General features: G+C 46.7%; 16 non-coding genes and 2 pseudogenes across 16 annotated transcripts in view; all 18 read right to left on the bottom strand.

The window, feature by feature from the left end:
- Positions 1–105, bottom strand: part of LOC121311437 — a 118-nt gene extending 13 nt beyond the window's left edge. Inside the window, exon 1 of the small nuclear RNA XR_005949248.1 lies at positions 1–105. This exon is cut by the window's left edge and continues 13 nt beyond it. This is a non-coding gene — a small nuclear RNA (U5 spliceosomal RNA).
- A 459-nt stretch (positions 106–564) lies between these two features.
- LOC121311462 lies at positions 565–757 on the bottom strand. The gene has a single exon (XR_005949272.1). It is a non-coding gene; the product is annotated as a U2 spliceosomal RNA (small nuclear RNA).
- A 189-nt stretch (positions 758–946) lies between these two features.
- On the bottom strand, positions 947–1,064 carry LOC121311436. The gene has a single exon (XR_005949247.1). It is a non-coding gene; the product is annotated as a U5 spliceosomal RNA (small nuclear RNA).
- A 425-nt stretch (positions 1,065–1,489) lies between these two features.
- On the bottom strand, positions 1,490–1,682 carry LOC121311461. The gene has a single exon (XR_005949271.1). It is a non-coding gene; the product is annotated as a U2 spliceosomal RNA (small nuclear RNA).
- A 181-nt stretch (positions 1,683–1,863) lies between these two features.
- On the bottom strand, positions 1,864–1,981 carry LOC121311435. The gene has a single exon (XR_005949246.1). It is a non-coding gene; the product is annotated as a U5 spliceosomal RNA (small nuclear RNA).
- A 434-nt stretch (positions 1,982–2,415) lies between these two features.
- Positions 2,416–2,619, bottom strand: LOC121311492 (annotated as a pseudogene).
- A 5,064-nt stretch (positions 2,620–7,683) lies between these two features.
- On the bottom strand, positions 7,684–7,801 carry LOC121311434. Its single transcript, XR_005949245.1, has one exon. It is a non-coding gene; the product is annotated as a U5 spliceosomal RNA (small nuclear RNA).
- A 414-nt stretch (positions 7,802–8,215) lies between these two features.
- LOC121311460 lies at positions 8,216–8,408 on the bottom strand. Its single transcript, XR_005949270.1, has one exon. It is a non-coding gene; the product is annotated as a U2 spliceosomal RNA (small nuclear RNA).
- Positions 8,409–8,599: 191 nt separating this feature from the next.
- Positions 8,600–8,716, bottom strand: LOC121311457. Its single transcript, XR_005949268.1, has one exon. It is a non-coding gene; the product is annotated as a U5 spliceosomal RNA (small nuclear RNA).
- A 412-nt stretch (positions 8,717–9,128) lies between these two features.
- On the bottom strand, positions 9,129–9,321 carry LOC121311450. Its single transcript, XR_005949261.1, has one exon. It is a non-coding gene; the product is annotated as a U2 spliceosomal RNA (small nuclear RNA).
- A 192-nt stretch (positions 9,322–9,513) lies between these two features.
- Positions 9,514–9,631, bottom strand: LOC121311507. Its single transcript, XR_005949306.1, has one exon. It is a non-coding gene; the product is annotated as a U5 spliceosomal RNA (small nuclear RNA).
- A 406-nt stretch (positions 9,632–10,037) lies between these two features.
- On the bottom strand, positions 10,038–10,230 carry LOC121311439. The gene has a single exon (XR_005949250.1). It is a non-coding gene; the product is annotated as a U2 spliceosomal RNA (small nuclear RNA).
- Positions 10,231–10,411: 181 nt separating this feature from the next.
- Positions 10,412–10,529, bottom strand: LOC121311506. Its single transcript, XR_005949305.1, has one exon. It is a non-coding gene; the product is annotated as a U5 spliceosomal RNA (small nuclear RNA).
- A 448-nt stretch (positions 10,530–10,977) lies between these two features.
- LOC121311502 lies at positions 10,978–11,170 on the bottom strand. Its single transcript, XR_005949301.1, has one exon. It is a non-coding gene; the product is annotated as a U2 spliceosomal RNA (small nuclear RNA).
- A 186-nt stretch (positions 11,171–11,356) lies between these two features.
- LOC121311505 lies at positions 11,357–11,474 on the bottom strand. The gene has a single exon (XR_005949304.1). It is a non-coding gene; the product is annotated as a U5 spliceosomal RNA (small nuclear RNA).
- Positions 11,475–11,901: 427 nt separating this feature from the next.
- On the bottom strand, positions 11,902–12,093 carry LOC121311483. Its single transcript, XR_005949289.1, has one exon. It is a non-coding gene; the product is annotated as a U2 spliceosomal RNA (small nuclear RNA).
- Positions 12,094–18,056: 5,963 nt separating this feature from the next.
- On the bottom strand, positions 18,057–18,174 carry LOC121311504. Its single transcript, XR_005949303.1, has one exon. It is a non-coding gene; the product is annotated as a U5 spliceosomal RNA (small nuclear RNA).
- A 420-nt stretch (positions 18,175–18,594) lies between these two features.
- LOC121311484 lies at positions 18,595–18,831 on the bottom strand (annotated as a pseudogene).
- Positions 18,832–21,092: the final 2,261 nt, after the last annotated feature.

The following is a 21,092-nucleotide window of genomic DNA, read 5'->3' as shown; positions in this document are numbered from 1 at the left end:
GGAAGGGCTGTCCAAAAATTGGATCGAACTCGTAAATGCTCCTCTCCACGGAAATCTTTAGTAAAAGGCGAAAGGTTCATTCGAGCTGTAGAGAAGCCGGAGCGTGCCTTTGCTGGTGGCCGAGCCCTTCCGGCCGGCCCAAAGGCCCAAAGGCCCTCCCCTCTGCCAAGCGGCAGCGAGGCCACGCACGCAAAACAAAAACAGGGAACTCCTCCCAAAACGCATCTGCCGTTCCGCCCCGGCGAAAGGGCGCTTTGCTGCTGCTGCTGCTGCTGCTGCCTGCTGCGTGTGTTAGGCCTGCCTGAATATGAAATATGAAAAAAAAAAAAAAAAAAAAAAAAAAAAAAAAAAAAAAGAACGAAAAGAGCGGGAAAACGGCGCGTCCCAGGAAAGGGGAGGGGGGAGGGAGGGAGGGAGGGTCTGCTCTCTCTCTCTCTCTCTCTCTCTCTCTCTCTCTCTCTCTCTCTCTCTCTCTCTCTCTCTCTCTCTCTCTCTCTCTCTCTCTTTTCTCCAGCACTCTCTCTGTCTCTTCTCTCTCACCTCTCTCTCTTTTGACCTTTCTGAGAAATGGGCACCGTTCCCGGAGGTACTGCAATACCGGGTCGATGCGTGGAGTGGACGGAGCAAGCCCCGCTTCCATCTCCCGCTTCCAAAAATCCATTTAATATAGACGGTCCCCCTATGGGGGACGTATCAGATATTAAACTGATAAGAACAGATACTACACTTGATCTGAGCCAAGAGGCCGAGAAGCGATGCCCACAATGGTTTTGGCCAAACGCCCCGGGCGCGGCCGCCCGCCGCAGCAGTCGTGGTACTTGCTTCTCGGGCGGGCGGAGGGAGGGAGGAAGGAAGGAAGGAAGGAAGGAAGGAAGGAAAGGTGCCGGGCTCCAACGGGGGCGACCGCCCTTTCTGTGCTCGTTCTGCTTTTAAACTCCAGGTGGAGCCCCTCCCTGAGGGGAAGGGCTGTCCAAAAATTGGATCGAACTCGTAAATGCTCCTCTCCACGGAAATCTTTAGTAAAAGGCGAAAGGTTCATTCGAGCTGTAGAGAAGCCGGAGCGTGCCTTTGCTGGTGGCCGAGCCCTTCCGGCCGGCCCAAAGGCCCAAAGGCCCTCCCCTCTGCCAAGCGGCAGCGAGGCCACGCACGCAAAACAAAAACAGGGAACTCCTCCCAAAACGCATCTGCCGTTCCGCCCCGGCGAAAGGGCGCTTTGCTGCTGCTGCTACACTGGCCTGCTGCGTGTGTTAGGCCTGCCTGAATATGAAATATGAAAAAAAAAAAAAAAAAAAAAAAAAAAAAGAACGAACGAAAAGAGCGGGAAAACGGCGCGTCCCAGGAAAGGGGAGGGTGGGGAGGGAGCATCCTCTCTCTCTTCCCATCTCCTCTCTCTCTCTCTCTCTCAGTCCATCTCTCTCTCTCTCTCTCTCTCTCTCTCTCTCCCTCTCTCGCTCTCTCTCTCTCTCTCTCTCTCTTTTGACCTTTCTGAGAAATGGGCACCGTTCCCGGAGGTACTGCAATACCGGGTCGATGCGTGGAGTGGACGGAGCAAGCCCCGCTTCCATCTCCCGCTTCCAAAAATCCATTTAATATAGACGGTCCCCCTATGGGGGACGTATCAGATATTAAACTGATAAGAACAGATACTACACTTGATCTGAGCCAAGAGGCCGAGAAGCGATGCCCACAATGGTTTTGGCCAAACGCCCCGGGCGCGGCCGCCCGCCGCAGCAGTCGTGGTACTTGCTTCTCGGGCGGGCGGAGGGAGGAAGGAAGGAAGGAAGGAAGGAAGGAAAGGTGCCGGGCTCCAACGGGGGCGACCGCCCTTTCTGTGCTCGTTCTGCTTTTAAACTCCAGGTGGAGCCCCTCCCTGAGGGGAAGGGCTGTCCAAAAATTGGATCGAACTCGTAAATGCTCCTCTCCACGGAAATCTTTAGTAAAAGGCGAAAGGTTCATTCGAGCTGTAGAGAAGCCGGAGCGTGCCTTTGCTGGTGGCCGAGCCCTTCCGGCCGGCCCAAAGGCCCAAAGGCCCTCCCCTCTGCCAAGCGGCAGCGAGGCCACGCACGCAAAACAAAAACAGGGAACTCCTCCCAAAACGCATCTGCCGTTCCGCCCCGGCGAAAGGGCGCTTTGCTGCTGCTGCTGCTGCTGCTACACTGGCCTGCTGCGTGTGTTAGCCTATGCCGAATATGAAATATGAAATATGAAAAAAAAAAAAAAAAAAAAAAAAAAAAAAGAACGAAAAGAGCGGGAAAACGGCGCGTCCCAGGAAAGGGGAGGGTGGGAGGGAGGGAGGGTGGGGGGTGGGGCTCTCTCTCTCTCTCTCTCTCTCTCTCTCTCTCTCTCTCTCTCTCTCTCTCTCTCTCTCTCTCTCTCTCTCTTCTCTCTCTCTCTCTCTCTCTTTGACCTTTCTGAGAAATGGGCACCGTTCCCGGAGGTACTGCAATACCGGGTCGATGCGTGGAGTGGACGGAGCAAGCCCCGCTTCCATCTCCCGCTTCCAAAAATCCATTTAATATAGACGGTCCCCCTATGGGGGACGTATCAGATATTAAACTGATAAGAACAGATTTTTTTTTTTTTTTTTTTTTTTTACTTATATTAAAATACTCAAACAATAAATACTCAAACAATAAACACAATCACGTAATTAACAATTCAAAACAGACCTTACCCTTCCCCAAATATTTTCACAAAAATCATCCCCATACATGTGTTTGTCCATTTTAATTACATCTTTTATCTTCCAAAGAAACAAAAAATAGGCTTCTGTCGGTTCTGTTTTATCTTTTTTCTTTTTAATACACAAATTTCTTTTCTCCCATAATACCACCTTCCCCAAACTAATAATAAGCCATACTGCTCTAAATTTCTCTTTTGGCAGCTTTATCACCTCCTCCCCATACAAGATAACCTTCCCATTCAAAATTATATCACAAAACAAACTAATAAGATTGCTACATTTTCCCCAAAATACCTTTGCAAAAGTGCAGTCCCAGAACACATGTAAGACTGTTTCCTCCTTTTTGCACCTTGGACACTCTGCGTTTACCGCACATTGATGCCTATACAGTCTTTCCTTTACTGGCAATCTATCTAGAGCACACAGCCACCCCAAATCTTTGCACTCATTTCCTAACCATTTTGGCTGTATGCCTTCCCAATTTACTAATTTAAGATTGTGTTCATATCTTCCTTCCCATCTCTCTCTTATCTTTTCATACATTTTTTTATGGTTTAACAAAACATCCCTTTCTATTTCTTTTATTTGCATTTTTAAAAAGACTGATGCGTACATGTAGTGTTCTGGCCTTGTCTCAGCGTTTGGGACCGTGTTGTCCCAGGGTATTATCCCTCTTAAAACTGCTCCAAACCATAACCGAGTAAAATAAAAAGACTTGTGCTCTGTTCCCTTCAGCAGTGTTTTGCATATTTGATTTAAAAAAAAACAATCCAATTTTACAGATAAACACGGAATGTCTCTTCCTCCCTTTGCCACCTTCCCATACATCAATTCCCTATTCACACTTTCGTATTTATTGCCCCATACAAAAGAAAACATTAACCTAGTTAGTATTATTTTATTTTTTGCGTTAATAGGAAACACCCGTGCCAAATAAACTAGTGCTGGTACTATGTCTGTTTTTATTACTAGAATTCTCCCACTGATGGTCAGTCTTCTACATTTCCACATATTTAATTTTACTTTAACTTTCTCAATTTTCTCTTCCCAATTTTTCTTTATCCCATCCTTCTGAAAAAAGTGCACCCCCAAGATTTTTAACCCTTCCCTGCACACAGTTATACCTCCCCTGCTGTCCGTCCTCCCTTCCCACTTACCACAGAACATCATGCACGATTTCTCCAAATTTACTTTTGACCCAACAGCTTCTCCGTATGTTTTTAATAACAAGATTGCTCTATCTATGGCCCAATCTGAACATAAAAACAAAGTTGTGTCGTCTGCGTATTGTGCAATCTTGACCCTTTTCCCCTTACTCCCTGGGATATGAACCCCATCTATATCTTTATCTTTTCTTATTAAGTTTGCCAAAGGCTCAATACACAACACATACAATAATGGTGACATCGGACACCCTTGCCTCACCCCCCCTTCCTGCCTTACCTGTTCACTGAGAAACCCATTAATTTGCACCTTGCTAGTTGCTTTGTTGTACATCGTTCTAATCCACTTTACAAAGGTTCCACAATTCATTCTTTCTAGAACGGAAAACAGAAATTCGTGGCTGACCCTATCAAAAGCCTTCTCCTGGTCAACACTCAACAGACACAGAGGTAAGTCTCTTTCTTTTACCCAGCTGATGACATCCCTAGTTAATTGTAAATTGTAAGTTGTGGACCTATTCTTAACCCCACAAGTCTGGTCCTCATTAACTAGACTGGGCATCACTGCTTTTAGTCTATTGGTCATTACTTTACCCAAGATTTTATAATCTACATTTAACAGGGTAATAGGCCTCCAGTTTTTTAGCAGGTTCTTATCTCCCTTTTTATATATCAGACTTATTATCCCTGTCTTCATGGTTTCTGGCATCTCTCCATCCACCAAAATCTCTCTGTACACCTCAGTTAAATCGTCTCCTAAAATATCCCAAAAACAAACATAAAATTCCTTTGGTAACCCGTCACACCCAGGAGTTTTATCAGCTTTCAAAGACTTCAATGCCGTCTCTATCTCACATTTGGTTATCTCTTGCTCCAGAAGTGTTTTCTCATCGTTATTTAACTTCTGGTCTATATTGTTCAACAATTCCTCTGCTTTTGTGTGATCTATTTCCCTTTTGTTAAAAAGTTCCTGATAAAACTCCTGAGCATGCTTTAAGATGTCCTCTCTTTTATTGATTTTCCCTGTCCCTGTTTCTAATTCAGAAATTACACATTTCCTTTGTTTTCCTTTAATACTTTGAAAAAAAAATTTAGAGCATTTTTCGTCTTGTTCTTTTTCTGTTACTTTAGCCAAAAATGTAAATTCCTTAACCTTTTTTTCGATGTTATTTTGTATTTCCTTTTTAATGTTGTTATATGCTTCTAAACTAACCTCTTTCCCCTCGTTTATTTTAGAATGCATGATCTCTAATTCTTTTTGTAATTTTCTCTCAAAATGTCTCTCCTCTTTCTTTTTCCTTTTACTGTATATTTGGCAAAACTATCTTATTTTAACTTTTACCATCTCCCACCAATCAACAATGGTTCCGAAAGCCCACTTCATATCTTTCCATGTATTATAAAAGATCTTAAATTCGTGCCTGAATTCATCACACTCTAACCCTTTCATATTCAATTTCCAATACCCCCTACCTATGTCCTCCCCCTTAATTTCAATAGAAGCCCCAATTGTATCATGGTCTGAAAACCAGTTGGGATACATGAAGAAATCCAAGATCTTAATATTTTTAGATATAAAGAAGTAATCTAACCTTTTACTCGCTCCTCTTGAGTTTCTCCATGTATGCCCTACACCTTTTTTATTGTGTCTCCTATACACATCCACCAAATCATAATCCCCCAATACCTTTATTAAATACTGTGCAGAAAAGTCATAGTCACCCTCAAAACATGTGTTAAAATCCCCACCCATTACAACTGTGCGATTGGTACATAGAATATTAGGTAAGTGCTTAAATGTGTCCAGCCTTGTCCCTTTTAATGTAGGTGCGTACATATTCACCAGGCTAAGCTTTCTATCATTGAGCCTGCCATCTGTATACATTAATCTGCCTGGTATGATCACTCTTGTTTCCTCAATGACAAACCTGGTATTTTTAAATAATATTCCCACCCCATCTGAATGTACATTACCAATGCTCCATACTGAAGCACCATCCTTCCAGTCCTTACTAAAGCGTTCAATGTCCTCTGAATTCTTCAGGTGGCATTCCTGCAAAAAACAGACTTGAAAGTCCAAAGACCTGAGAGAAAAGAACAAGGAAGCCCTCTTACCAACATCTCTCATGCCCCTAGTGTTGACTGAAAACACGTTGAAATACATTTTTTTTTTATGTTCCATCTTCTTTACCACCCTTCTGGAACATTGTCGTTTTCTTCATGTTGTCCACCATTGAGTCACTCAAGTAATTGAGCTGGGAATCCACGCTGTTCTCCTCACTATCCACTTCTGATGGCACCAACGGGGAGCTCTCTATGGAAGACGGCTCGACACTTGAGACTTCTTCCTCTCCCACCTCCTCATTTTCCAAACACTCGTAGCTGTTGGATGTCTCAATTACGCAGACTTTGTTGTCACCTTCCAAACCCTCCTGGTTTAATTTCCTCTTTGTCGTTCTTTTTCCTCCCACCAATTCCCAACCCATCTCGTCACTTTCTTCTGTGTCTCCCCATTGTTTTGTGCCCCCAACAGGTGTATCTGAAATCACCGTACCTTGAGATGATTCGTCGGTCGCCATAGCTTCAGGTAAGTTCTCAACACTAGTAACTGACTTCTTTTTTTCCCTTTTTTCTTTTCCAGACACTCCTGCCACAGGGTCCTCAACAGCGGGAGGCTCCAACCCAACAGCCAGAGGCTCCTCCATCGCAGCCGCCGTTGTAGTCACTGGAAGATTCTCCTGCACAGCGCCTTCAGAAACAGCGCCCCCATCAGCACAGGTAGGTGCAATTTCTTCTAGAACCTCCTCAACGTCACGAAATGACTCAGCGTAAGTCTTGTGTCGGTAAGGGCAGTCCTTGAACATGTGCTCAGTGGAATCACACAGGTTGCAGGATCTGGGTTTTTTACATTCCTTTGCCTCATGTCCCGTCTCTAGACAATTTCTGCAGAAGATATTAGGGCACATTACTGCAATATGTCCCTGCTCTCCGCATTTTCGACAGGTTTTGGGTTGTCCATAATAATACAGATATCCCTTAACACCACCGATATAAAAGGATGCTGGGGGACATTCAAACCCTCCTATTTTCCTCTTAAAACGGACAGTGTATTTTCTATTCCCGTTCCACATACCATCATAGTCCATCTCTCTTACTCCAGCACCTAAAACATCGCAGTATTTAGTCAGAAATCGCCGAATGTCCTGCTCTTTAGTATAAGGGTTCTGCATGCACACTGTCACGGTTCTCACCCGGCTTGCAAACAGTGGCTCCACTCTGAAGTTTGAAATCGGAGAGATGTCCTTTGATTCCAGGCACTTGGTCCATGCTTCCTCGCATAAGTAGTCCCCCGCGAAAGTCACTTCATAGGTACTCCTTAGTGGAAAGTCCCGGTAGCAATAGATCTGCGCCGCTGTAACTCCCAGGAATTCAAAAATGATGTCCTTGGCAAAGCTCCTTCTTGTCATGGTGAACTGAACTCCATCCTTTTCTCTTCCAATGAAACGTATTGTATTCAGAAGTCGCGCCGAGGGGGCCGACATGTAGTCTCCGGTCGCCATCACCTTCTCTTTTCTCTCTATTTAGAAAAAGCTGCGGTCATGCCACATACTTAATCCGAGCCAAGAGGCCGAGAAGCGATGCCCACAATGGTTTTGGCCAAACGCCCCGGGCGCGGCCGCCCGCCGCAGCAGTCGTGGTACTTGCTTCTCGGGCGGGCGGGCGGGAGGGCGGAAGGAAGGAGGAAGGAAGGAAGGAAGGAAGGAAGGAAAGGTGCCGGGCTCCAACGGGGGCGACCGCCCTTTCTGTGCTCGTTCTGCTTTTAAACTCCAGGTGGAGCCCCTCCCTGAGGGGAAGGGCTGTCCAAAAATTGGATCGAACTCGTAAATGCTCCTCTCCACGGAAATCTTTAGTAAAAGGCGAAAGGTTCATTCGAGCTGTAGAGAAGCCGGAGCGTGCCTTTGCTGGTGGCCGAGCCCTTCCGGCCGGCCCAAAGGCCCAAAGGCCCAAAGGCCCTCCCCTCTGCCAAGCGGCAGCGAGGCCACGCACGCAAAACAAAAACAGGGAACTCCTCCCAAAACGCATCTGCCGTTCCGCCCCGGCGAAAGGGCGCTTTGCTGCTGCTGCTGCACTGGCCTGCTGCGTGTGTTAGGCCTGCCTGAATATGAAAAAAAATGAAAAAAAAAAAAAAAAAAAAAAAAAAAAAAAAAACGAAAAGAGCGGGAAAACGGCGCGTCCCAGGAAAGGGGAGGGTGGGGAGGGAGGGAGGGTTAGGGTGGGGGTCTCTCTCTCTCTCTCTCTCTCTCTCTCTCTCGCTCTCTCTCTCTCTCTCTCTCTCTCTCTCGCTCTCTCTCTCTTTTGACCTTTCTGAGAAATGGGCACCGTTCCCGGAGGTACTGCAATACCGGGTCGATGCGTGGAGTGGACGGAGCAAGCCCCGCTTCCATCTCCCGCTTCCAAAAATCCATTTAATATAGACGGTCCCCCTATGGGGGACGTATCAGATATTAAACTGATAAGAACAGATACTACACTTGATCTGAGCCAAGAGGCCGAGAAGCGATGCCCACAATGGTTTTGGCCAAACGCCCCGGGCGCGGCCGCCCGCCGCAGCAGTCACATGGTACTTGCTTCTCGGGCGGGCGGAGGGAGGAAGGAAGGAAGGAAGGAAGGAAGGAAGGAAGGAAAGGTGCCGGGCTCCAACGGGGGCGACCGCCCTTTCTGTGCTCGTTCTGCTTTTAAACTCCAGGTGGAGCCCCTCCCTGAGGGGAAGGGCTGTCCAAAAATTGGATCGAACTCGTAAATGCTCCTCTCCACGGAAATCTTTAGTAAAAGGCGAAAGGTTCATTCGAGCTGTAGAGAAGCCAATTCGTGCCTTTGCTGGTGGCCGAGCCCTTCCGGCCGGCCCAAAGGCCCAAAGGCCCTCCCCTCTGCCAAGCGGCAGCGAGGCCACGCACGCAAAACAAAAACAGGGAACTCCTCCCAAAACGCATCTGCCGTTCCGCCCCGGCGAAAGGGCGCTTTGCTGCTGCTGCTCCATGCTGCTGCTGCTACACTGGCCTGCTGCGTGTCTTAGGCCTGCCTGAATATGAAATATGAAAAAAAAAAAAAAAAAAAAAAAAAAAAAAAAGAAAAAAGAGCGGGAAAACGGCGCGTCCCAGGAAAGGGGAGGGTGGGGAGGGAGGGAGGGTTAGGGTGGGGCTCTCTCTCTCTCTCTCTCTCTCCTCTCTCCTTCTCCAGTCTCTCTCTCTCTCTCTGCATCTCTCTCTCTTTTCCCTTTCTGAGAAATGGGCACCGTTCCCGGAGGTACTGCAATACCGGGTCGATGCGTGGAGTGGACGGAGCAAGCCCCGCTTCCATCTCCCGCTTCCAAAAATCCATTTAATATAGACGGTCCCCCTATGGGGGACGTATCAGATATTAAACTGATAAGAACAGATACTACACTTGATCTGAGCCAAGAGGCCGAGAAGCGATGCCCACAATGGTTTTGGCCAAACGCCCCGGGCGCGGCCGCCCGCCGCAGCAGTCGTGGTACTTGCTTCTCGGGCGGGCGGGCGGAGGGAGGGAAGGAAGGAAGGAAGGAAGGAAGGAAGGAAAAAGGTGCCGGGCTCCAACGGGGGCGACCGCCCTTTCTGTGCTCGTTCTGCTTTTAAACTCCAGGTGGAGCCCCTCCCTGAGGGGAAGGGCTGTCCAAAAATTGGATCGAACTCGTAAATGCTCCTCTCCACGGAAATCTTTAGTAAAAGGCGAAAGGTTCATTCGAGCTGTAGAGAAGCCGGAGCGTGCCTTTGCTGGTGGCCGAGCCCTTCCGGCCGGCCCAAAGGCCCAAAGGCCCTCCCCTCTGCCAAGCGGCAGCGAGGCCACGCACGCAAAACAAAAACAGGGAACTCCTCCCAAAACGCATCTGCCGTTCCGCCCCGGCGAAAGGGCGCTTTGCTGCTGCTGCTACACTGGCCTGCTGCGTGTGTTAGGCCTGCCTGAATATGAAATATGAAAAAAAAAAAAAAAAAAAAAAAAAAAAAAAAAAAAGAACGAAAAGAGCGGGAAAACGGCGCGTCCCAGGAAAGGGGAGGGGGGGAGGGAGGGAGGGGAGGGAGGGTGGGGCTCTCTCTCTCTCTCTCTCTCTCTCTCTCTCTCTCTCTCTCTCTCTCTCTCTCTCTCTCTCTCTCTCTCTCTTTTGACCTTTCTGAGAAATGGGCACCGTTCCCGGAGGTACTGCAATACCGGGTCGATGCGTGGAGTGGACGGAGCAAGCCCCGCTTCCATCTCCCGCTTCCAAAAATCCATTTAATATAGACGGTCCCCCTATGGGGGACGTATCAGATATTAAACTGATAAGAACAGATACTACACTTGATCTGAGCCAAGAGGCCGAGAAGCGATGCCCACAATGGTTTTGGCCAAACGCCCCGGGCGCGGCCGCCCGCCGCAGCAGTCGTGGTACTTGCTTCTCGGGCGGGCGGAGGGAGGAAGGAAGGAAGGAAGGAAGGAAGGAAAGGTGCCGGGCTCCAACGGGGGCGACCGCCCTTTCTGTGCTCGTTCTGCTTTTAAACTCCAGGTGGAGCCCCTCCCTGAGGGGAAGGGCTGTCCAAAAATTGGATCGAACTCGTAAATGCTCCTCTCCACGGAAATCTTTAGTAAAAGGCGAAAGGTTCATTCGAGCTGTAGAGAAGCCGGAGCGTGCCTTTGCTGGTGGCCGAGCCCTTCCGGCCGGCCCAAAGGCCCAAAGGCCCTCCCCTCTGCCAAGCGGCAGCGAGGCCACGCACGCAAAACAAAAACAGGGAACTCCTCCCAAAACGCATCTGCCGTTCCGCCCCGGCGAAAGGGCGCTTTGCTGCTGCTGCTGCTGCTACACTGGCCTGCTGCGTGTGTTAGGCCTGCCTGAATATGAAATATGAAAAAAAAAAAAAAAAAAAAAAAAAAAAAAAAAAAAAAAGAGCGGGAAAACGGCGCGTCCCAGGAAAGGGGAGGTGGGGAGGGAGGGAGGGAGGGTGGGGCTCTCTCTCTCTCTCTCTCTCTCCTCTCTCTCTCTCCTCTCTCTCTCTCTCTCTCTCTCTCTCTCTCTCTCTCGCTCGCTCGCTCTCTCTCTCTCTCTCTCTCTCTCTCTCTCTCTTCTTTTGACCTTTCTGAGAAATGGGCACCGTTCCCGGAGGTACTGCAATACCGGGTCGATGCGTGGAGTGGACGGAGCAAGCCCCGCTTCCATCTCCCGCTTCCAAAAATCCATTTAATATAGACGGTCCCCCTATGGGGGACGTATCAGATATTAAACTGATAAGAACAGATACTACACTTGATCTGAGCCAAGAGGCCGAGAAGCGATGCCCACAATGGTTTTGGCCAAACGCCCCGGGCGCGGCCGCCCGCCGCAGCAGTCGTGGTACTTGCTTCTCGGGCGGGCGGAGGGAGGAAGGAAGGAAGGAAGGAAGGAAGGAAGGAGGTGGTGCCGGGCTCCAACGGGGGCGACCGCCCTTTCTGTGCTCGTTCTGCTTTTAAACTCCAGGTGGAGCCCCTCCCTGAGGGGAAGGGCTGTCCAAAAATTGGATCGAACTCGTAAATGCTCCTCTCCACGGAAATCTTTAGTAAAAGGCGAAAGGTTCATTCGAGCTGTAGAGAAGCCGGAGCGTGCCTTTGCTGGTGGCCGAGCCCTTCCGGCCGGCCCAAAGGCCCAAAGGCCCTCCCCTCTGCCAAGCGGCAGCGAGGCCACGCACGCAAAACAAAAACAGGGAACTCCTCCCAAAACGCATCTGCCGTTCCGCCCCGGCGAAAGGGCGCTTTGCTGCTGCTGCTGCTGCTGGCCTACACTGGCCTGCTGCGTGTGTTAGGCCTGCCTGAATATGAAATATGAAAAAAAAAAAAAAAAAAAAAAAAAAAAAAAAAACGAAAAGAGCGGGAAAACGGCGCGTCCCAGGAAAGGGGAGGTGGGGAGGGAGGGAGGGAGGGTTAGGGTGGGGCTCTCTCTCTCTCTCTCTCTCTCTCTCTCTCTCTCTCTCTCTCTCTCTCGCTCTCTCTCGCTCTCTCTCTCGCTCTCTCTCTCTCTTTTGACCTTTCTGAGAAATGGGCACCGTTCCCGGAGGTACTGCAATACCGGGTCGATGCGTGGAGTGGACGGAGCAAGCCCCGCTTCCATCTCCCGCTTCCAAAAATCCATTTAATATAGACGGTCCCCCTATGGGGGACGTATCAGATATTAAACTGATAAGAACAGATTTTTTTTTTTTTTTTTTTTAATATTAAAATATTTATTAATTCATTGCAATATGAATACATCACATTTATGGTTACAATAACCATACTATTTACAAAAACAAAAACATCCCATAGTCCAAAACATTCCAATACTTGTCAAAAACAATAACACTTCCTTCCACAAATCTTTCCATATTACATTCATTACAGTCCAAACAAAACTGAAACATCTATACTGCGTTCAGACCACTCCAGTAGCCAGGATCCACACACAAAAAATAATCTTTCCATGCAGTACCTTTCACTGTACAAATCAAATCACACAAAGGACATTACAACAAATACACTTAATCAAAAAAAAACTATAACAGTAGCGATTCAGCTTTGTTCAAAGCAAGAAAACCTTTGCCCTTCCTAAATAACCTCCTCATCCAAAACCCTTGAAAACACCCAGAAACACTAACCAATGCCAACAGCCCATTGCCCACCAATCCACTTTCCCACCTTCCACATTTGTTCCGCCTTCTGCTTCCCTGACTCCCGACGATCTTTGATTACATAATCCTTTAGGATGCTCAAAGCCAGCCTCACGCAGTCCGAACTTGAGAGCTGAGCATTCCTAAAAACCAGAACATTTCTTGCTCTCCATATTGCGTCCTTAAAGGAGTTCAGTATTGCCCACAACACATACCACTTGTTCTTGCTCATCTTTTCATTATGTTTCCCATATAATATCATGGGCTCATTTACTGTCTCTCCTTCACAATATTCTTTTACAAAGGTGTCAGCCTCAGCCCAAACATGTTGTGCGAAGCTGCAATTAACCAACAGATGCTCAGCTGATTCTTCCGCTCCACAACCCTGACGAGGGCATCTAGGAGTCTTCGCCATTTGCCGTCTGTGCATCATTTGTCTGACTGGCAAGGCCTCATGGGCTATCAGCCAGGCCAAGTCCCTATGTATAGTCAAGAGCCTTGGATGGGCAACCTCTATCCAAATCCTTTCCACCTGATCTGCGGTGTACCACCTGACAGGACAGATAGTATCCTTGCTCTGAACAAGTCTGACCACCTTCCTATAGTCCTCCCAGTACTCTTTCTCTATATTCTTTAATTCATTCTTAACAATAAAATCTTTAATCAGTGAGAAGTTGAAAGGCATTTCCCAAACTGTTGGTACTGTTAACGGAACATTATACATTTTAAAGGACCTTAACATTGCTCCCATATAGAACCTCAAAAACAAAGCAGCTGTACATTTTCCAAGCAAACACATATGCACGTGTAAAACGACATACTTTGCAATTAGAACCAAATTTATATCTGGAAACTGTTTGCCTCCTAAAAGGGCATTTTTAACCACAACATTTCTCCTTACTTTCTCACTCTTTGACCCCCAAAAGAAACAAAACAAAGTCCTATTCAAAATCTTCAAGACATGTGTTGTTGGAGGGAACACAACCGCGATGTAAAACAGCATGGGCAAAATTGTAGATTTTAAGACCAGAACCTTTCCTTCCATTGTCAGATTTCTAAGCGACCATAATCCTAGCTTCTGTGACACTCTCGCCCCTACATCCACCCAGTTCAGCTGACCAGATCCTGTGCTATCAAACTTCAAACCTAAAACCTTGATAGAATCAGTTTTAACACATACATCACTGTCTGGAGCCTCTGGCCAATTACCATAAAACATACACTCAGATTTTTCTTTGTTCAGCTTTGCCCCTGATGCTAGACCATATCTTTCTGTGTGCCAAAGGGTCCTTCTAATTGACCTTCTGTCGCTACATAAGACAGTTACATCATCCATGTATGCCAGAATTTTTACCATTCTCCCACCACCCCCTGGTACAGACATTCCTTTGACACTTTGATCTTTTCTTAAAATATTGACCAAAGGTTCCAAACAGCAGATAAACAGAATCGGTGATAAAGGGCAGCCTTGCCGCACACCACATTTAATTGGGACAACTTTTGAGAGGACCCCATTAACTAAGACTCTACTCTGTATGTTCTTGTACAGCAAACCCACCCATTTCACTACACTCGCCGGAAACCCCATTTTGCCTAACACCCTTAACATAAACTTGTGCGAGACTCTGTCGTAGGCTTTCTCCAGGTCCAGATTCAAAACACACAAAGGATAATTTCTATCACGGGCATAAAACACAGAATCTCTTAACAAAATGAGGCTGTCCGTTATCCTCCGCCCTGGTACAGCACAGGTCTGGTCCAGGTGGATTACACTGTCAATCACCGTTTTCATCCTTGATGTTAAAATCTTTGCCAAGCACTTATAATCGACATTTAATAGACTTATTGGTCTCCAATTTTTCAACTCCTCCCTGCTGTTCTTTTTGAAAATAAGGGTAATGATCCCCTCCCTAAAAGAGGGCGGCATTTCCCCCACAGCTATAACTTCATTGTAAACCATTAGAATATCAGGACCTACTATTTCCCAAAATTTGGAGTAAAACTCCCTTGGCAAGCCATCTCTACCAGGCGCTTTCCCCAATTTAAAGGACTTCATTGCCTCTGTCACTTCCTTCAGATCTAAAGGTTTTTCCAAACTTTCCCCTCCATCCACCACACAGTCCAACTCCTCCAAAAATTCATCCATCACATTCCCTTCAGTATTTTTCTCCCTATATAGAGCACTATAAAAATCCTCCACCACCTCCATCATTCCTTTGGTGTCTTTTTTAATACTGCCATCTTCATCTTTCAGGCCAGTCATTGCCTTTTTCTTGTCCACAATCTTTTTATAAAAAAACCTGGTACATTTCTCATTTTCTTCAATATATTGCACTTTACTTCTAAACATCACGGCTTTGCACCGCTTCTCAAACAACTCTTTCAATTTGCTTTTTATTTCCTTTATGTCATCGTTCACTGGAAACCCCTGCCTTTGCAATTTGACCAGATGTTCCAGTCTACATTGCAACCCATTTATTCTCTTCCTTCCTTTGGCTGCCCTGATTTTACCTTCTGTCACAAAGAACTTTTTGATTCTCTCTTTCACACACTCCCACCATTCACTTACTGACCCATACATATCCTTCACAGTCTGCCACTCTTCATACCTACGTTTAAACTTTCTCCCCAACCTTTCATCCTCTAACAGCTCCACATTCAGCTTCCATACTCCCTTCCCCACCTCACACACCCCCTCCATTCCCATCCTAGCAGTCACCATACAATGGTCAGTAAAGAACGCAGGCACTACATCACACTTATCCCACCGCACACTGTTTGAAGAAAAAATAAAGTCTATTCTAGAAGCTTTTGTTCCATCATCACTCACCCATGTGTACACATTCTCACCGGGTTTCACAGCTTTCAAGACATCTAGAAGCCTAAAATCTGTCACGAGTTCATTCAAAACTATTGATGTTTTATCTAGTTTAACTCCCTCAGGGTTCGTCCTTCTATCCGATGCCTTTAACACTGTGTTAAAGTCCCCGGCCAAAATACACACACGTGTTGTATCTAAAAGCTTCCTTATTTTCTTAAACAGTTCAAATCTTTCTTCCTTATCTGGGGATGCATACACATTAATAAAACGCAATGCTTTCCCCAGGTACTTCACATCCACAACCAGCATTCTCCCACATTCTATCACTTCCTTACTCTCCATCACAAAATTCCTGTTTTTGAAAAGAATCCCTACTCCAGCTGCTTTACAGCCATTCCCTCCTGACCAGACAGACTCGCCATGTACCCACATTCTCTCCATACCCACATAGTTATCTTGGAAGGATAATCCACATTCTTGCAAAAACACAACATCAGTATTGACTGTTCCAAGGAAATGTAAAACCGTTTTGCATCTTCCTTCACTCTTCACACTTCTCACGTTTAAAGTTGTTATCAGCAGCATCAAGAAAGAGAAAGATTTGTACTGCCATATCAAACAAAAAACTACTTGCTTTTACTCATACTCATTGCCTCAACAAAATCATCCACATTCTCATACACACTTTCACTCCCAAAATCTCTCGCTCCCCCATCAAAAATAGGGGATCCTATCTCACTGCTCGGAGAAAAACCAGGGAGCAAGAAAGAAGCACCACTCCTTTCTCCCCTTTCCCGCTCCTCATCCTGCTCAGACTCACTACTCTCATCCTTATTTTTCGTCTTCTTTGTTTTTTGGCTTTGTGCCAACTCCCACTTCTCTATTTTCCTTTTGTCAGTTGCCTTTTCCACATCCATAACCTCAATCACACTAGCACTTCTCTGTCGACTCCTGATATACCTAACACCAGCTTCCCCCCTTTCAACACTCCCCCCTCTCCCACCAGACTCACTCCTATTCCCCCTCTCCCTCTCACCCACTGTAGCACTCCTCCCTCTTTGTACAGCTTCATTATTATTCACATTCTCAGTCTCCTTTGCAGTCTTGTCTTCTTTTGATCCTTCCCCAACACTCACACCAGGCTTATTCCCAGCCTCCTTCACTCCACCCATCCCACCTTTCTCTTCTCCAAACTCATTCCCACCCATCTCTCCACCAACCACAAGGTCCCCCCTTACTTCACCCCCCTCTTCTTCACTCATCGGTGTTTCAGGCACAACCCCTTGACTCTCAGACACGCCCTCTCCCTCTCCTCCAATCACCTCCGAACAACTCAGCACACCGGCACCCTCACAGGCCTCTTCCTCTAACTCAACACTCTCTGTAGAAAATGGCGATACGGCTAAATCACTAGACAAATCCACATTCAGGTTTACGACAATTTGGTCATTCCTTTCCACCTCTGCATCCACATCCACATTTACAGTGTTCTTAGTTCCCACACCAGTCATATCCTGAACCCTCCCTGCTCTCGTCCTGTTTGCAAAGGATTGTGGGCAGTCTCTAAACAAATGACCCTCCTCTCCACACAGGTTACATCTCCTCTCGCTTACACAATCCATTGAAGAGTGTCCCACCTCCTTACAAACTCCACAAATTTCCTTCTTGCAAACCACTGCCAGGTGCCCCATCTCACCACACTTCCTGCACAACTTTGGTTGGCCCTGATAAAACACAAACCCTCTATTTGGTCCCAAGGTTATATCCGACGGGATGTGTCTAAACCCACCATACCCTGTAGCACTATCATAAAGCTTTACCAGAATCCTCCATGAACCATTCCAAATCTGATCTGAGTCCAGCACTCTCACAGCACTCCTTTTAACCACGCAATACCTTGCTATCCAGGTATTCACATCTTGTTCGGATACGGTTTCATTGAACATTCTAACAATCACTGTTTTCACAGAGTTATCTGTTAAAGCTTCAACTTCGAATTTCTCCAACACCTCATTAGACCCCAATTCATCCCTTACTCTCCAAAATTTCCTAAAGCTTGTATCATTTACAAAACTAACATCCCAAGAAAAGCCATTAGTCAAAGGAATGAGACAAAAAATCTCACCTGCACTAAATCCCAGAGTCCTTTGCAACACATTTTTACTAAACTCAAACCTTGTCAGTTCAGTCTTCCCATTTCCCTCTCTAAAACACTGTTTTAAACTAAAGCGCACACAACAGTGCCGCCTCACTCCAAACCTAGAAAAAGACATTCTAGTCTAAATAAAAACCACCAAAAAAGAAAAAAGAAGGAAGCCAGCCCCAAAGGGCCCTACCCCCGTAGAAAAAAAACTGCCTCCTGCTCTGCTCCTTCTTGACCTTTCCCTCCAAGAAAAGAAAACACCTCCGGGGCACCTGCACAACAAAAAGAAAAAAAAAAAATTACTTAACAAGACAATCTACAATTGCACTATCCGCAATACACCACCGATCGCAACCCTTGATCGAGCCAAGAGGCCGAGAAGCGATGCCCACAATGGTTTTGGCCAAACGCCCCGGGCGCGGCCGCCCGCCGCAGCAGTCGTGGTACTTGCTTCTCGGGCGGGCGGGCGGGAGGGAGGAAGGAAGGAAGGAAGGAAGGAAGGAAGGAAGGAAAGGTGCCGGGCTCCAACGGGGGCGACCGCCCTTTCTGTGCTCGTTCTGCTTTTAAACTCCAGGTGGAGCCCCTCCCTGAGGGGAAGGGCTGTCCAAAAATTGGATCGAACTCGTAAATGCTCCTCTCCACGGAAATCTTTAGTAAAAGGCGAAAGGTTCATTCGAGCTGTAGAGAAGCCGGAGCGTGCCTTTGCTGGTGGCCGAGCCCTTCCGGCCGGCCCAAAGGCCCAAAGGCCCTCCCCTCTGCCAAGCGGCAGCGAGGCCACGCACGCAAAACAAAAACAGGGAACTCCTCCCAAAACGCATCTGCCGTTCCGCCCCGGCGAAAGGGCGCTTTGCTGCTGCTGCTGCTACACTGGCCTGCTGCGTGTGTTAGGCCTGCCTGAATATGAAATATGAAAAAAAAAAAAAAAAAAAAAAAAAAAAAAAAAAAAAAAAAAAAAGAACGAAAAGACGGCGGCGCGTCCCAGGAAAGGGGAGGTGGGGAGGGAGGGAGGGAGGGTTAGGGTGGGGCTCTCTCTCTCTCTCTCTCTCTCTCTCTCTCTCTCTCGCTCTCTCTCTCTCTCTCTCCTCTCTCTCTCTCTCTCTCTCTTTTGACCTTTCTGAGAAATGGGCACCGTTCCCGGAGGTACTGCAATACCGGGTCGATGCGTGGAGTGGACGGAGCAAGCCCCGCTTCCATCTCCCGCTTCCAAAAATCCATTTAATATAGACGGTCCCCCTATGGGGGACGTATCAGATATTAAACTGATAAGAACAGATTTTTTTTGTTTTTAAAGTTTTTATTTATTTTCCTTGGACAGTGAAAACATAATCATACATAATCAAAACACTAAAAACAATACAAAAGAAACAATCACATAATCCAAGTCATAAAAACTTTACAATAAAGAACAGGGTCTTAGAAAAAACAATTCTTTTAAAAACAATACATAAAACCAACCAAATGTTTGTGCAAAAAAAACACAGCTTCCATTTGTACCGGTTAGCAAATGTGACAGAAAAACAACCCGCTTCACCCCCTATCTTTGGACCATGAACCGGCACGAGTCCAGGTGGCAGGCAAACACCAGCAAGGGCCCCATTTCTCCTGGGCGATGTCTTCTCCCTCACGCAGCGCATCCTGTATCTGATACTCTCCGAGCCTGTGGCAAGCCAAGTTCTTCACCTCTCCAGAGGTCAGAAGGTTTCCTTTAAACACTAAGAGGTTTCTCGCCTTCCACATGGCCTCTTTAAAACAGTTTAGCATGACCCATAGGTATGGCCATTCCTCTTTTGGGATGAACCCAGGCTTAACCCCATACAAAACCATTGCCTTTAGGAGCCTTCTCTTATTTAAAAAACAGCGCAGAAAAACTTCGGCTTCCCGCCAGACTTTTTTTGCTTGCCCACAGTCCCAGAACAGGTGCGCTGCCGACTCTTCTTCCCCACAGTCCTTAAAAGGACATCTAGGGGTCTTCCCGAGCTTCCTCCGAAACATAGCAGCCCTTACTGGAAGGATCTCATGCACTGTCTGCCATGCCAAGTCCTTGTGCCGATTCATGAGTCTCGGGTGAGCTACCGCCAACCAAATTCCTTCCACAACCTGTGGGTTAAAAAAAGAAACGTTACACATCTTCTCTCTATCCAGTACAAATTTCCGCACTTTCCGGGGGTCCTGCCACACCTCATTATCCAGTGTAAAAAGCTCCTCTTTCTTTAGAAACAGTTTAATTTTATTATAGTGAAAGGGTGCTTCCCATGCCGTCGGCACTGACAAAACAGGGTAAAACATTTTAAAACCTCTTAAGATCGGTCCTAAAAAATATCTCACAAAATGCGCTGTTTTGGATGACCCATACAAACATAACCTTACATGACAAATGACAAAATGCAAAAACAGGGTTTTCGTGAGGTCAGGAACCCCCTTCCCTCCATTTTTTGCGGCCCTGTGTACCACCTCTCTTTTTAGCATTTCATTCTTCCTCCCCCAGAAGAAACGCATCACGCTTCGTGTCAGGGCACACAGGACATTTCTAGTTGGAGGGAACACTGCTGACAAATACAACAAAACAGGTAAAATAACAGATTTTAAAATTAAACATTTTCCCTCAAAGGTGAGTTCCCTGAGGCTCCACAGCCCCAACTTTTGTGCAACCTTTGCTGTAACGTCCACCCAGTTCTGCATCCCAGACCCGTTCTTAAAAAATTTAATCCCTAAAATTTTAATAAAATCATTCTTAAAACACAACCCAATACTGGGTACTCTGGCCCATTTCCCATACATCATGCACTCGCTCTTATTAAAGTTGACTTTAGAACCTGACGCCCTGCAGAACCCCTCAACTGTACTCATTGTCCTCTCCATGGAGAACTCGTCTCTGCAGATGATTGACACATCATCCATATACAAAATGCATTTTACTTGTTCACCTCCACTCCCAGGTACAAACAGTCCACAGGTCTGTTTATTAGCCCTAATAGCAATGGCTAAAGGCTCAATGCTACATATAAACAGCAAAGGAGACAGTGGACAGCCTTGGCGCACTCCACTTCGGATTTTAACTGGTTCAGACGAGCTCCCATTTACCAAAACAACACTTTGAATATCTTTATACAAGATCTGAATCCAATTAACGAACCCGATTGGAAACCCCATTTTCAGCAGTACACCAAACATGTACTTGTGCGCTATCCTATCATATGCCTTCTCTAAGTCCAAATTCAGGACACTAAACGGGAGCTCCCTCTCCCTGGCATAACAGATAGTATCTCTCACGAGTATCAGGCTGTCCATTATCCTCCTACCCGGGACTGCACATACCTGGTCCTGATGGATGACTGTATCAATCACCTGCCCCATCCTCCCAGTCAGGATCTTCGCCAGCAACTTATAGTCTGTGTTAAGGAGACTGATTGGACGCCAGTTCTTCAAATCTTCTGGATCTCCCTTCTTATAGAGCAGCGTGATGATGCTCCTCTTGAAGGAAGCAGCCATTTCCCCAGCATTAGAAATCTCTATAAAAACACTCAACAAATCATATTTTAAAATACTCCAAAAGCACTTGTAGTATTCAGCAGGTAAGCCATCCTCCCCAGGCGTTTTCCCCATTTTGCTCATTTTC

Source organism: Polyodon spathula, unplaced genomic scaffold (genome assembly GCF_017654505.1).
Source record: "Polyodon spathula isolate WHYD16114869_AA unplaced genomic scaffold, ASM1765450v1 scaffolds_3235, whole genome shotgun sequence".
Taxonomy (NCBI): Eukaryota; Metazoa; Chordata; class Actinopteri; order Acipenseriformes; family Polyodontidae; genus Polyodon; species Polyodon spathula.
Note: the sequence above shows the minus strand (reverse complement) of the source record. Positions and strands in the feature narration are given on the sequence as shown.